Source organism: Anomaloglossus baeobatrachus, chromosome 5 (assembly GCF_048569485.1).
Source record: "Anomaloglossus baeobatrachus isolate aAnoBae1 chromosome 5, aAnoBae1.hap1, whole genome shotgun sequence".
In the NCBI taxonomy this organism is placed as follows: domain Eukaryota; kingdom Metazoa; phylum Chordata; class Amphibia; order Anura; family Aromobatidae; genus Anomaloglossus; species Anomaloglossus baeobatrachus.
Genome location: NC_134357.1, coordinates 534504115 through 534520469, shown reverse-complemented (window position 1 = coordinate 534520469; position 16355 = coordinate 534504115). Strand labels below are relative to the sequence as shown.

At 50.3% G+C, this 16355-nt stretch overlaps 1 protein-coding gene across 1 annotated transcript in view; it reads right to left on the bottom strand.

The window, feature by feature from the left end:
* LOC142312156 (uncharacterized) overlaps positions 1–16355 on the bottom strand; it is a 186704-nt gene that overhangs the window by 30337 nt on the left and 140012 nt on the right. The window lies entirely within an intron of this gene.

Sequence of the window (16355 nt, the reverse complement as noted above, 5' to 3'; positions counted from 1 at the left end):
TGTGTACGAGATGTAGGGAGCAGAGCCGTGTGTGTACGAGGTGTACGGAGCGGAGCCGTGTGTGTACGAGGTGTACGGAGCAGTGTGTGTGTACGGAGCGGAGCCGTGTGTGTGACGCCCTGGCGCCGCCAGGTGGTCACACAGTAGAGGCCCCGCACAACATCTTCCCTCACAGGGTTACATACAGCCGACCTGAAACCCTAGTCACCCCCCTCAGGGTAGGACAGGCACACCAGTGGGCGGGACCAGGCGGATGGAGAACGCCCACCTAGGGGTCTGGAGAGCCCGGGGCGGGAAAAGAGTCAGTCAAGTTTGGAGTTCAAGTGGAGTAGTAGTGAGAAGGTGAAGCTCAAGTACAGAGAGCAGAGGTGTCGGGGTTGGAGCCCCGATGCATTGGCTAGGTGGCAGACGGTGGTCCGTATCTAACAGGAGACGGGAATACGGCAGCCGGAGATCCGAGGTGGTACCGACACCGGAGAACCGACCTGGAAACCGTGCATAGAGGGGGGTACTTGGACCCTGAAGCCAGGACCGGAACCAACGGCCTAGCTAATTAACCAATTGAGGGCAGAATTATAGGTCCTGTCCCAACCAAAGTCCCAAAATCAGACAACCACACACAGAGAGGGATAGGGCATCCGCCAGGGTCCGGTAGATCCCACGGGTCAGTGTCAGCGGGCACAGCTACGAACAGAAGTACCGGAAACGGACTCCCATGTTCCACAATGGGAAGTCCACCACATCACAACACAGTGCAGAGGAAAGGGACACAGACCACCAGCCCGGTTGGGGGACCAGAGTACACACGGCCGCGGCGGCCGGCCAGCAGCACCTTGGTTAACCACTGGACTTGTCTGATTTATTTAACCGTGAATAAGCTGAGACTCCCTGGTCTGACCAGGCGCGCCAGCCCCTGCCATTACAGTCCCCTGCACCAAGTCACTGGGTCCCGGGGCAATCATCCCTACCCACGGAGGGGTTAACAACCAGCTGCCATCCCATCGCCCCCGGGCGCCCCACAGCAGCAGCGGTGGTGTCACACTTCACCACACACCGTGGGTGACGTCAGACAGTTTACGGCAAATCCCGTACAAATATGTCCCTTTTTATTTGGAGTGTCCGGGTCCGGAGAATCCCTTGAGCCACACTGCGGATCCGGATCTGAGCAGCCCGGCTGCTACTGACGTGGGGGCGGCACATGTGTGTACGAGGTGTGGGGAGCGGAGCCGTGTATGTGTACGAGGTGTGGGGAGCGGAGCCGTGTGTGTGTACGAGGTGTGGGGAGCGGAGCCGTGTGTGTGTACGAGGTGTGGGGAGCGGAGCAGTGTGTGTGTACGAGGTGTGGGGAGCGGAGCCGTGTGTGTGTACGAGGTGTGGGGAGCGGAGCCGTGTGTGTGTACGAGGTGTGGGGAGCGGAGCCGTGTGTGTGTACGAGGTGTGGGGAGCGGAGCCGTGTGTGTGTACGAGGTGTGGGGAGCGGAGCCGTGTGTGTGTACGAGGTGTGGGGAGCGGAGCAGTGTGTGTGTACGAGGTGTGGGGAGCGGAGCCGTGTGTGTGTACGAGGTGTGGGGAGCGGAGCCGTGTGTGTGTACGAGGTGTGGGGAGTGGAGCCGTGTGTGTGTATGAGGTGTGGGGAGCGGAGCCGTGTGTGTGTACGACTCGTACGCAGCAGAGCCGTGTGCATGACGTGTGTGGAGCGGAGCCGTGTGTATGTACGACTCGTACGGAGCGGAGCCGTGTGCATGACGTGTGTGGAGCGGAGCTGTGAAGAACCAAGGATGAATGAACGATGATCGATTAGGTAACAACATAAGACATACATTATATAGTGACATAAAAGCTTTATTGGAACCATGTGATGGTGCGCTGTGTACACATACACAGGATATCACAAAAGTGAGTACACCCTCACATTTTTTAAATATTTTATATGTTTTCATAGGACAACACTGAAGATCTGACCCTATAATACAATGTACAGTGTCAGTGTGCAGCTTGTATAACTGTAAATTTGGTGCCCTGTAAATAACTAAACACACAGCCATTAATGTCAAAACTGTAGGCAACAAAAGTGAATACACCCCTAAGGGAACATGGCCAAATTGTGCCCAATTACCCATTTTCCCTCCCAGGTGTCATGTGACTCATTAGGCTATGTGCACACGTTGCATTTTTTCAGGCGTTTATGCAGCGTTTTAAACTGCAGCGTAAACGCACGCGTTCAGCGTCCCCAGCAAAGTGAATGAGAATTTAGCAAATTCCATGCGTATGTTGCATTTTAAAATGCTGCGTTTTGGATGCCATATTTTTTACAAAATCGATGTGTTCTAAAAAGCAACATGTCACATCTTTTGTGCGTTTTGGATGCCTTTTCCACTCTGCCTATGGCTGGTTTCAGACATCCGTGTTTCAAGTATGTGTAACATCCATTTTTATCACGGATGCCACACGTACCCATGTTAGTATTTGCTGTTACTCACACGGCAGTGTTTTCACACGGGTCTTTTTAATAAAAAGATTTTCTATATTTACCTCTCTCCAGAGGTGCTTCCTCCTGCTCCTGACCCCCACTCATTATACTCACTGAATATTCAGTGCCCTGTGGAGCTGGAAGACGGAGCATTGATGGAGACTTCAGTGCTGGGAACCACATCGCTGGGGACAGGTGAGTATCCAGCTGTGTATGTGTGTGTGTGTGTGTGTGTGTTCAGTGTATACATGCATGTGCGCTATTTGTGTATGTGATCGGTGAATAGGTGTGTGTGTGTGAGAACCTGGAAGCCGGAGTATCGCGGGGACAGCATCGGGGACTCATCACAGTTCCCAATGAACTCTGATGAACCCGTGAAGCTGTAGCGCTAGTGTCGCGGGGGTCATCAGGATGTCATCAGAGTTCATTGGGAACTCCAATGACCTCCCGAATGTCATTGTACTTGCAGAATACTCACCTGTCCCCATGGTGCTGTCCTGGGCGGTGATGTCCCCACGCTCCGGCTTCCAGGCCCTGAGTGCAGTGAATAATCGATTAATATAATGAGTGGCAGTCAGGAGCGGGAGGCAGCAGAGCTGAATACAGCAGGTAAATATGGAAAATCTTTTTATTTCACAGACCCATGTTTTCTCCGATACCTGTCACACATATGTAACCACGGATGTCACACGTGTGACATAGGCGTGACACACGTATGACCATAACCATGTGTGTGACTGATACCTGTTTAAACACAGACGTCTTAAACCGGCCTATGGCATGGCAAGCATCCATAACGCATGAATTCTGCATCCATTCTGCACTCAAAATACATTTAATACACAGCTTTTCAGCTGCGTTTTGAAACGCACATGCAGTGACAAAACACTGCAGAATATTTGTCACGGCAGAACACAACGTGCGCACATAGCCTTAGTGTTGTTAAGGAAAATTCCACCGTTTTGGGAAATCTCCTTCCAGTGAATGTCTGCTAAATCTCAAATTGAAGGTCACTGAGAGCTGGCAGAGAAATTCAGAGCACACAGATTGCTGATATAAATTCCTTTCTCATTGAAAAGGTGCACATGTGACGTGCTTTATTATCACAAGCCTTTTTATAGAGTGTGAGGTAGCGTGGTCGGCTGCGCGGCAGAAGACACGGGATCCAGGCACAAATGGTCACAGCACACGGTTTATTGCACAAAACAAATGTCCAACACAGCACACACGTGTGTCTCTGGCAGAAACTCAGGGAGTTGTGTTCACTCCCTCACACTAAGGACCCACGCCCATGTTCCTGTTTCCTTTTAACCCTCCTTTCAGCCTGCAGGGAAACAGCATTAACCCTGGAGTTGCTTTCTATACATGGAGGGAGCACAACCGGGGCGAGACATACCAGCCGTCATAGATAACCCCGGTCACAGTCTCACATACCCCCCCCCTCAGTTCAAGCGTGCGGGGTTGAACTCCCGCCATCAAACACGGGCCGCGGGACAAGGCATCGGCGTTGCCCTGCAACCTACCGGCCCGGTGCTCAACCGTAAACCAGAAGTTCTGCAGAGAAAGGAACCACCGGGTAACCCAGGCATTCCGTTCCTTGGCGGACCTCATCCAGACCAGTGGAGAGTGATCCGTCACCAAGCGAAACTGTCGTCCCAGCAGGTAATAGCGTAGGGACTCCAAGGCCCACTTGATCGCCAGGCACTCCTTCTCCACTACGCTATAATTCCGCTCGGGAGGGGTGAGCTTCCTACTCAAGAAGGTGACGGGGTGTTCCTCCCCCTGAACCACCTGAGACAGCACTGCCCCCAGGCCGACCTCAGAGGCGTCAGTCTGTACTATGAACTCCTTCCGGAAATCAGGGTTGACAAGAACGGGCTGTCCGCACAGGACCCCCTTCAGGGCCCGGAAGGAGTCCTCGGCCTGCGGAGTCCAGCGCACCATGACGGACTTCTTGCCTTTGAGAAGGTCCGTCAAGGGGGCTGATAGTCCCGCAAAATTCTTTACAAACCTCCTGTAGTACCCCACGATACCCAGGAAGGCCCTAACCTGCTTCGTGGTCAGGGATCTAGGCCACTTCTGGATTGCCTCAACTTTGTTAATTTGGGGCTTAATCACTCTTTGGCCTATTACGTAGCCCAAGTAGCGGGCTTCCGTGAGCCCCAACGCACATTTCTTGGGATTGGCTGTCAATCCGGCTGTTCGGAGCGCGTTCACCACCGCTTGTACCTGTTCCAAGTGGGTCTGCCACTCAGAGCTATAAATAATGATGTCATCAAGGTACGCTGATGCATACGCCTGGTGGGGTTCCAGCACCAAGTCCATCAACCTCTGGAACGTGGCCGGAGCGCCATGTAACCCAAAAGGCAAGACAACATAGTGGAAGAGACCCTCCGGCGTAACAAAAGCGTTTTTCTCCTTGGCGGACTCCGTCAGTGGCACCTGCCAGTACCCCTTGGTCAGGTCGAGCGTGGTGAAATATCGCGCCTGTCCCAGCCTATCAATCAGCTCCTCCACCCGGGGCATGGGGTAGAGATCGAACTTGGATATTTCGTTCAATCTCCTAAAGTCATTGCAGAACCTTAAGGAGCCATCGGGTTTTGGTATCAGGACAATGGGACTAGCCCATTCACTCCGGGATTTTTCGATGACCCCCAGGCGTAGCATTGTCTTCACTTCCTCTGATATGGCTTGTCTTCGAGCCTCCGGTACCCAGTATGGCTTCAGGCGTATCTTCAGGTGAGGCTCGGTGACAATGTCATGTCGTATCAGACTGGTCCTACCAGGCAGCTCGGAGAAGACATCGGGGTTCTGCTGAACCAGCCGTCTGGCCTCTCGCCTCTGCTGCTTGGTGAGGGCTTCTCCAATCCTTACTTCCGGTTCGTCCTCTCCGGAGGTCGCTGGAGCCAGGTTTGAACGACCCGAAGAGGAGGGAGATGGGGATAAATCAACCATCAGGCTTTCCCGTTCCTGCCAAGGTTTTAACAGGTTGACATGGTATATTTGTTCAGGTTTCCGCCTACCGGGCTGCAATACCTTATAGTTGACCACCCCGATTCTTTCCTTTATCTCGTAGGGGCCTTGCCACTGAGCCAGGAATTTACTCTCCGCCGTGGGGATCAATACCAACACCCGATCCCCGGGTTTAAAGGTCCGCACGGTGGCTTGTCTATTGTAGCGGCCGCTTTGCGCGGCCTGAGCCTCCTGTAAATGCTCCTTCACAATTGGCATGACCGCGCTTATGCGGTTCTGCATTCCTAAAATGTGTTCAATCACACTTTTATGGGGGGTGGGCTCCTGCTCCCTGCTCCCATGTTTCCTTTGCCAGGTCCAACAATCCCCGGGGATGTCGCCCGTATAACAACTCAAAAGGCGAAAACCCCGTGGATGCCTGTGGCACCTCTCGGATGGCAAACATCAAATAGGGAAGCATCATATCCCAGTCTTTCCCGTCTTTGGAAATCACCCTTTTTAGCATGGTTTTCAGGGTTTTATTGAATCGCTCCACTAAACCATCCGTTTGAGGATGATACACAGACGTACGCAACTGCTTGATCTGGAGTAGCCGGCATAGCTCTTTGGTCACTTTAGACATGAATGGGGTCCCCTGATCCGTAAGGATCTCCTTGGGCAACCCCACCCGGCAGAACACAGCAAACAACTCCCGAGCTATAAGCTTCGCCGCAGTATGTCTGAGAGGTATCGCCTCTGGATACCGGGTGGCATAGTCAACGATCACTAGGATGTGTTGGTGCCCTCGAGCGGACTTTACGAGGGGCCCCACCAGATCCATCCCTATCCGTTCAAAAGGGACTTCTATAATGGGTAATGGTACCAACGGACTGCGAAAGTGGGCCAGGGGTGCCGTAAGCTGACACTCCGGGCAGGTTTTGCAGAACTGTTTTACCTCCCCAAAGACCCTGGGCCAATAGAACTTTTGCAATATTCGCTCCTGCGTTTTCTTGACCCCTAGGTGGCCACTCATCAGGTGTTCATGAGCCAAGTCGAGGACCCGCCGGCGATATGGCTGGGGCACCACCAACTGCTCTACCCCCACGCCCCGTATTTCATCTACCCGGTAGAGTAAATCCTGCTTAAGAGCGAAATGGGGGTACCTTACCTGGGCACCGGGCAGCTGTGCCACCCCGTCAACCACTGCTCCTATTTTACCTGATGAAAGCAATTCCGCTGAAACGCGTTGTAATAATAGGAGCGCCTAATTAATAAAGTTTAAATAACTAATATCAGCATATATCCTTATTGCGCTATATTAGACCGAAAGAATTTTTTCATATACCCCCTCCCCATTGGGAATCGGTAATAGCTGCAAAGGACCTGCTGACATATCAAAAAATCCAGCTGGTAGCTGGAGGATTGAAGGAAAAAAAAAAAATAAAAAAAAAAACAAAAAAACCTGAATTCCATGGTGCCGGTGGAAATCAGTAACTGACAACGTTACCCCAAATCTGGACTCCTGAAGCCTGGTTTCAGGATCTGCTCGGAGGAACTCCAGACTGAGAAGCTTACACTGAAGTTGTGCGGGGGCGCACAACCAACAAAGGTGAGCAATTCTAATATTTTAAACGCTAAAAGGATTCCACGGGTGCGCTTGTTTTATCTATCTATTTAACCCCGTCAACCACTGTCACCCGACTCCGGGCATGTATTAATGTAGGGTCCTGGAGTTGGGCTGTCCCAAACGTATCCGGGGACGCCTCCAACTCCGGGAGGGGCTCGACCATCTCAGCCTCTCCTGCCAATACCTCTAGGGGCGACCTATCGGGTTCACATTCTGTCCCTATCATGGGGACCCCTACGGCAGGCGTCCCGGATTCGGGATTGTCGGGCTCAGGTCCCGGACTGTCCAATACCTGAGGGGACTTAGGGGGCCCCTTCCATAGAGTCCAAAAATACGGCAGATCCCTTCCTAATATCACGTCATAGGGAAGAGTGTTAATAAGTCCCACCTCATGTTGCACCTGACCGCAGGGTGCTGTGATGGTGACAATCCCCGTGGGATAATCTCGGCGGTCCCCATGTATGCAAACCACCCCCACGGTACGTCCTGTGGCCTTTACTTCAGCCCTTAGGGTTGATCGCACAAGGGTCACTAAGCTTCCGGAATCCAACAAGCCTGTAACCGGACATCCATTCACCTGTATTTGGCACAAGTGGGGCTCAGTCTCCGGGGAGACAAGGTCCGCGGTACACACCGCCTGAGCATACATTGAACCCCGCCGGATAACCCCACAATCCATGGAGTGGACACTGGGCTTCCATATGTCCCACCCGCTGGCACCGCCAACATCTAATAGGGAAGGAAACCCCCTTGACGAGTTGTCGTTTAGGGTACATAACCTTCCGGACCTCAGGGACGGCGGGCGCGGCCTCAGACGGGACGGTAGCGGACTCCCGCACCGGTGTCCGCGGTGGGTCCTTGGCCCGAGGTTTGGAGGGGCTGGACCGATGGGCGGCACGCAAAGTCTCAGTGTCCCGTATCAAGTCCTGCGTAGCCACATGCCGCTCCACCAAGCACACTAATTGGTCCAGGGTACTTGGGTCGCCCTGTCCTACCCACCGTTGAATGGTGACGGGTAAAGTGCGCACAAAGCGATCAACCACTACCCTTTCCACCATTTGCGCAGGGCTCAGAGTGTCAGGCTGCAACCACTTCTTTACCAGATGCAACAAGTCATAGGCCTAGGAGCGTACGGGTTTGACTTCCTCATAGAACCACTGATTTACCCGCTGAGCCCGTACATAGGTATTCACCCCCAACCGAGCAAGTATTTCAGCTTTCAGGGTCTCATATGCTATGGCGTCCTCGGTACAGAGGTCCAGGTATGCTTTTTGGGGCTCCCCCGTCAGATAGGGCGACAATACCTCAGCCCACAGGGGGGCGGCAGCTTTTCCCGCTCGGCCACCCGCTCAAACACCGCCAGGAACGCTTCCACATCATCCCCCGGGGTCATCTTTTGCAACGCTTGTCTCACCGTTTTCCGGACGCTGCCGTCGTCACCCTGTCCCGGGGTTGTTGCTGCCGGTCCGGCACGGATCGACTTGGCCAGGAGAACCATCTGTTCTTGGTGCCTTTGATCCTGCAATTGTAAGGATTGCTGCTGACGATCCAACGACCGGAGCAGGTGTGCATTGGTCTGTTGTTGCTGTGCATTAGCCCGAGCCAGCTGCTTTAGTATGTCCTCCATGGCGTCGCCGGGTTTGGGCTGTAGTATAGCTGCTCGAATCCAGGACATGCGCTGCTGGGTCACCAGGGATGGATGCTACACCTCACCGGGCTGGCATGCCCGCATTCTCCACCATATGTGAGGTAGCGTGGTCGGCTGCGCTGCAGAAGACACGGGATCCAGGCACCAATGGTCACAGCACACGGTTTATTGCACAAAAAAAATGTCCAACACAGCACACACATGTGTGTCTTTGGCAGAAACTCAGGGAGTTGTGTTCACTCCCTCACACTAAGGACCCACGCCCATGTTCCTGTTTCCTTTTAACCCTCCTTTCAGCCTGCAGGGAAACAGCATTAACCCTGGAGTTTCTTCTATACATGGAGGGAGCACAACCGGGGCGAGACATACCGGCCGTCATAGATAACCCCGGTCACAGTCTCACAAGAGCAATAGTGGGTTAATCTTTTAGCAAAATTCCCAAGTATGCCATTGGTTATATTAAAAACATGCATAAAGCCTGTGATGTTTGTCCATATTTAGGACTTCCTCTCCAGCCCTTCCTGTTTTCCACCATAACTCACAGGGTCTTTGTCACGTAGCTCACTAGTCATGGATCCAAACTTGCGCAGATTCAGCAGCAGACTTCAGTGTACATATGCTTACAGTATCTTGTTACTCATATAGAAAGGAAAACTTGGTTATAGAAAAAGCATAGTAGAAAAGCATATAGAAAAATACAGTGTGTCCACCCATATCCTGTCCACTGTCATTAACTTGAGAACGGCGGCAGGTATAGGCTTAGAAGTGGTGTCTAGGTATAGTAAAGTAGCCATGCGCTACGCAATGAAACTACCTATTGCCCCACCTGGTGGAAAACAACGGAGTTAGCATTTTTATCTTGCAAATGGAACGAGATAGAGAAGAAAAGTGAATTACAAAGTTGTAGGGCATCATCAATTTAATACGAATCGACACCTTGCATGCAGAAATGCTATGATATGAAACCCATGACCCCCCAAAACATTGAATGCTGGTCACGCAAATGGAGCTCATTTAACTTTGATGCTCAAAGTGGCCACCGTCAGCCGCAATGCACATCTGGACTCTGGACAGCATACTGTATCTTGCTGCACATTGTGCAATATGGTAGGTGACACGTTTGCACAAGCATCTGTGATACATCATCGTAGGTCCTGCAATGTTGGTGGAGGGGTTGCATACACCTGCTGTTTGATGTGACCTCACAGAAAGAAGTCCAATGGGGTCAGGTCAGGTGAGCATGGAAGCCACTCCATGCAGCCACCATACCCAATGACTTGTAGGAAGGTCTCCATGAGGTATCGCTTCATGTCCGCAGTCTTGTGAGTTTTACACATTCTATTCATAGCATTTCTGTGTGCAAGGTGTCGATTTGTATTGAATTGATGATACCCTACAACTTTGTAATTCACTTTTTTTCTCTATCTCGTTCCGTTTTCAAGATAAAAATGCTAACTCCGTTGTTTTCCACCAGGTGGCGCAATGGGTGGTTTCATTCCGTAGCGCATGGCTATTTTACTATACCTAGACACCACTTCTATGCCTATAGCTGCCGCCATTCTCAAGTTAATGGCGGTGGACACACTGTATATTGTTTTCTTACAATGTTACAAGGCCTCGGGTGTGAATGAGGAATAAGGGTGTTACATTTGGTGTTATCGCTCACACACACTTTCATACTCTTCATTGGCACGAGATAAGGTTGTCCCTTGTCACCAATATTGTTTGCGTTATTAATGGAGCCACTAGCGGAGACTATCAGAATAAATGACGAAATCAATGGTGTTTTCTTAAATTTAAAACAGTATAAGATAACGTTGTATGCTGATGATTTTATTTTATCAGAATCCCGTCCTTTAAATTCTCTGAGATCTGCTACCAAGGTACTGCAAGAGTTTACAGAAATCTCGTACTGTAAGGTTAACTTTTCTAAGTCACACATATTAGGATTTAATATAGATCCCATGACACATGAAGGTATTGAAACAGAATTTTCTTATAAATGGGAAAAAACAATGTAACGGGGGCAGGGGGTGCCTCAGGGGTTGTAGTCGCGGTCTCCCGCCCAGGGGGCGGCAGGCTGACCCCCGGCCCGGCCGTCACTGTTAAAACGGAGGTGTTGTTTGTGGGGCAGAGTGTGGGTGGCAGGGACGCGTTCGTGCCGGTACCTGAGTTCTCTGTGACGCCGTTTTCCCTCGGCTCGCCAGCCCCTTCATCAGTTACAGAAAAGAGCCACTGACAGGCAGCTGGTAAACTAAGAAACATTTTATTGAACGAGGCTTCCATTTTCTGTGACACTTCTCAGCAGCAAGTTACTTCAGTACTTCACTTTAACGTTACAGATTACGTTCCTTCCTGACGGTTTCCCCTTTTTGCTGACGGTCACTCTCCTTCACCTGTAGGGGACACTTGTTAACCCCCTAGTAGCTGTACTCTGAACCCTGAATTACTGCAGGGCAGATCTAGCACACACTACCGGTTCCGGATGAGTTCCCACTCCTCTTTACACCTTTCAGCATCAAGTCACATCGGTTTACAGGTTACACTTCTTGCTGACGGTTTCCTCTTTCTCCGGTAACTTTCCCTCGCCTGCAGGGGACATGCGTTAACCCCCTAGTAGCTGCACACTGAACCCGGATCTATAGGGCAGATCTAGCACAGACTACCGGCTCCGGATAAGTTCTCACCTCTCCACTTCTTTGTCAGGGCACTAACCTTCGCCTGCAGGGGCCACTTGTTATCCCCCTGATAGCTGCACTCCACTCTAGTACACACCACCGGCTCCGGATTAGCTCCAACTTCTCTGCTCCACTGCCACAGCACCCACTCCTGCACTCTGCCCCGGCACTTCTCCTCAGCTCTCTCCAGTCACATCTCTCTGCACACTGCTCTGCCTTCAGAGACCTCCCTTCCTTCCCTGCCACTGTTACCAGGGGAACCACTGCTCTACACTGGCACCTAGTGGGGAAACTGTTTAATCACTACAACAACAGGTAACATTTTACCATTAACATTTACAATTTGCCACCATACTACTGTGGCGTCTTCAGGGGGGGAAAAACAGCTCCTTCACTACCAGGGGTCCGACTACCCCTTACAACAAGTATCCAGTATTTAGGTATAATTACAGCAATTACAGCTAAATTGAAAGACTTGATCCCTATTTAACCCCTTAACGACCGCCGATACGCCTTTTAACGGCGACAAATTAGGGTACTTCTTCCAATCCGCCGCTTTTTAACGGCGGTCGGAAAAAAGGGTCTAGCGCCCCCCAGAGTCAGAAAATTTCCAGGGTCTCAGCTGCCGGGGGTAGCTGAGACCCTGGAGATCATGATTCTGTCCGGTTTTTCCGGTCCCCGCTCACCTGATTACCGGTATACACCGTATACCGATGATCAGGTTACAGTAAATGACCGCGCCGGTAAAAAATCATTTATCTCCCATCTGGCATAAACAAACATGTCAGATGGGAGATAAATCTCATCCCCCGGTCCTTTCGGGTCCCCCGGTGTCGCCAAAGTGTCCCCCCACCCCCCCTTCCTCCCGAAAATCTAACATGGCGCAGCACATACCGGCGCGCACAGCAGCGCGCCGGCCGCATTTCCCCCTTTCCTATGGTTTCTGTCGCATGTGCTATGACACATACGACAGAAACCTGCTCCCCAGGCCCTGCCAGGTCACCCCCTATTCCCACCCCGGTGTTCCCCGGTGTCCCCCGTACCTGTTAGCTCTGATTAGCTCTGATCCCCCGCGGCCCCCTCCTCCTTCACAGTGCACGCCGGTCACACTGCAGAGCGCGGCTGTCAGCTTCCTGTGTCTGTGACTCAGACGCTGGCTGCTGCTGCTGCACAGAGTCTGCAGCTGTGACCCGGGGAGGGTGGGTGCAAATTCTTTGCACCCACTCTCCTCAAATGGATGGTCTGCACTCCTAGAAAATGGGGGATACGTTCCCTGAACGTGCCCCCCATATTCTAGAAGGTCCAGAATCGCCGCGGGACTTTCACAATAGATTACAGCAGGGACCCGATTTTTGTTTTCTTTTCAATAAATTGGCCAAAGAGGGAATGTTTTTGGGGAGTGTTTTTTCAAATAAATTTTTTTTTGTTGTCAATTTTTTTTTTATTATTACTGTCAATTAGTTATGTCTGGTATCAAATAGACACTGTGACATAACTAATTGCTGGGCTTGATTCCAGGTGACATTACACATCTGGTATCAACCCCATTTATTACCCCGTTTGCCACCGCACCAGGGTGCGGGATGAGTTGGGGCGAAGCGCCAGGATTGGCGCATCTAATGGATGCACCACTTCTGGGGCGGCTGCAGCCTGCTATTTTTAGGCTGGGAAGAGTCCAATAACCATGGCTCTTCCCACCCTGAGAACACCAGACCCCTGCTGTCAGCTTCACCTTGACTGGTGATCTAATTTGGGGGGATCTCTAAATGACCCTCCTTCTCTCTGTCCTCTACCTGCCAATGGAGATATAACCAAGGTTACACGCACCCTAACGGTAAAAAGGTGCCCCCATTCCTCGGCGGCTTTCCCTCCTATGATATCCCTATACTCCCTTCTTATCGGGTAGTCTAAGGGGCTATACCATCAAATAATGAGGAGATATAGAAAATAGTATACACTTATCTGAGATAATTCAGGTCAAAAAATTCGTTAGCGTTTGTTTCTCCCTTGAGGTGAAGGTGTCCCGGCTTTCATGGTCCTCAACCCAATACTATAAAATCAAAAAAGTCTCGACGCGTTTCTCCCCATTACATCCACTGGGGTTCATCAGGAGATGATATTTAATAAGGGGCCCAATCGCCTGTGGAATAAATATATATCAACATAACCCCAAATCCAAACCACATGAATTGTCTATAAGATAATGAAAAAAGCAGCAATTAACATACCAGAGAGTTTTCAGAGGGCTACTTGTTCTGCAGCACCCACCTCTCCATGCAGATGTATCGCATGGACGACCTGCTCTGTAGCTGCTCACAGTTAAATGCCCCCCATGTAAAACTGATTGGTTAGGTGATTAACCCCCAGCCACGCCTACATCTCCTTGGAAACCCTGGAGGTTTATCATAATAAGCCAATTACCAGGCCGGGAAATCATGGCCCTCGCCGGATGTAAACAAACCCATGTGACCTATCAAAGTCACATGATCGCATAAGCCACGTCACCTTATTACCATATGCACCCCCAGCGTGCAAGGTCCGGAAATGACAGCAGCAAACAAGCCTTCCAGCTGACAAAATCTAAATGGGCATAAAACATCAAAAGGGCACATGACCGCACAATTTACATAATCCCACATACGGAGATAAGCTCCGCCCCCTCCGCATCATTCATTCACAAACAAAGGATCCAGGACTAATAGGAGTAAAACGGCAGGATCGCCTATACAGTAAACACACTCCCATTATCTCCAGTAAGCACATCCTCACCAGGCTGTAGTTTGCAGACTCCCGGCTATGGAGAAAAGCTCCGTCCCCCTCTCTGCATCATTCACTTTAAAGCAAGGGATCCGAGACTAGTAGAGGGAAATCGGCACGGTCGCCTGGGGAGCAAATACTCTCCCAATAACAATAATGAGCGCACTCTCCCATAGCCACATAAGGCATAACCCTTCAGAGAAAAAAAGGGGGGGGGGTTTCAGCACAGCGCAATACATGGGTTCAAAAATGGGGTCAATTAAAGATAATAAGGATCTTAATTGAAAAAATATATAATCCCATGGGGGTGAAAATAATTTCACCACTCCAAATATGGCCTATTCCTTTACGAAATTATACTAGCCAGGCGGGTACAAATCAGAATTTATTTTGATGCAGAACCAACAAAGGTCTCCATTCTAGGACAGAAACCCCCTACAGGAAACATCCAAACGTTAGCTGTTCATTCAAGCCCTTAGGATGTACACAATCAAATCGGTATATCCACCTACTCTCCCTTTGTAGGAGGATTTTATTCCAATTGCCCTTTCTGATCGGCTCTGGGACAACTTCAATGATTTTGAAACCGATGGAATTAAGGTCTCCCCCATGGACCTGTCTAATATGTCGTGAGATTGAGGTGTCCCTCTCATTCCGGATGTCTCCCAGGTGTTCCCCTATCCGCTTTCTCAATTCCCTTTTTGTCTTTCCAATGTAGTTCAGGGGGCAAGTGCAACTCGCCACATATATAACCCCCTCAGTACCACAATTGGCAAAATCTCGAATTAGGTACTCCCGGTTCGTGCTGACGGAAACCACCTTTTTTCCAGGACAAATCCACCTACAAAACTTAGTGTCCACATCTGTAAATTCCATCAATTTTCCTTTCTAACCATGTCCTTTCTTTTTGGGGGGCCTGATAAAAACTATGCACTAGCCTATCTTTCAGGGACTTTCCCTTACGGAAGGTGATCATGGGCCGTACCCCAACAAAGTCTCTCAAGTTTGGGTCCGCTCTCAAAATTCCCCAATGTTTTTCGAGGATAGTATAGATCTCCCGGTTATGGTTATCAAACGTGCCGATGACCCTGATGATTTTCTCCTTTTCTTCTTTTTGTCTCGCCATCAGTAAATCCTCCCTATCTCTCATCACCGCATTATTGTAAGCTTTTTTTAGGGTGCTAATTGGGTAACCTCTCCTTGAGAACCTCTGGCAGAGATCTCCTGCCTGTTTATGAAAGGCTTCACTTGTAGAGCAATTCCGTTTTAGTCTTAAATACTGGCCTTTTGGTATCCCTTTCTTTAGGGGTTCCGGATGGTGACTTGTCCAATGTAAGAGACTGTTTGTCGCTGTCTCTTTCCTGAACACCTGTGTTTCTATCTGTCCCTCCGTTCCCCTCATCAGTAGGACATCCAAAAAAGCCAGTTTGTTGATGCCTATATCATATGTGAATGACAGACCAATGTGGTTGATGTTGAGGTCTTTAACAAATTCCTGAAAAGAGTCGACCGTCCCGGTCCAAAGGACCAGGACGTCGTCGATATAACGACCCCAGTAGGTGATATATTGGACCCATTTTGAGCAAGGTTCTTGAAACACCATTGTATCTTCCCACCAGCCCAGGTACGGGTTTGCATAGGATGGGGCACAGGAACACCCCATCGCTGTACCCCTGAGCTGGTGGTAATACTTCCCATTAAAGGTGAAAAAGTTATGGGTCAATATGTAATCCATCAATTTCAAGGTGAACCTGCTGTGTTTTTCATAGTGAGTACCTCTACTGTCTAAGAAATGCTTTAAGGCTTTCAAGCCCAGCTCATGCGGGATAGAGCTATATAGAGCCTCTACATCAATTGATGCAAAAATAGTGTCTTGCTCAATGGTCACCCCATTAATTTTTGTCAAAAGATCACTCGTGTCCCGAAGATACGAAGACAAAGAAACCACAAATGGTCTGAGAACTTATCTCCGTATGTGGGATTATGTAAATTGTGCGGTCATGTGCCCTTTTGATGTTTTACGCCCATTTAGATTTTGTCAGCTGGAAGGCTTGTTTGCTGCTGTCATTTCCGGACCTTGCACGCTGGGGGTACATATGGTAATAAGGTGACGTGGCTTATGCGATCATGTGACTTTGATAGGTCACATGGGTTTGTTTACATCCGGCGAGGGCCGTGATTTCCCGGCCTGGTAATTGGCTTATTATAGTAAACCTCCAGGGT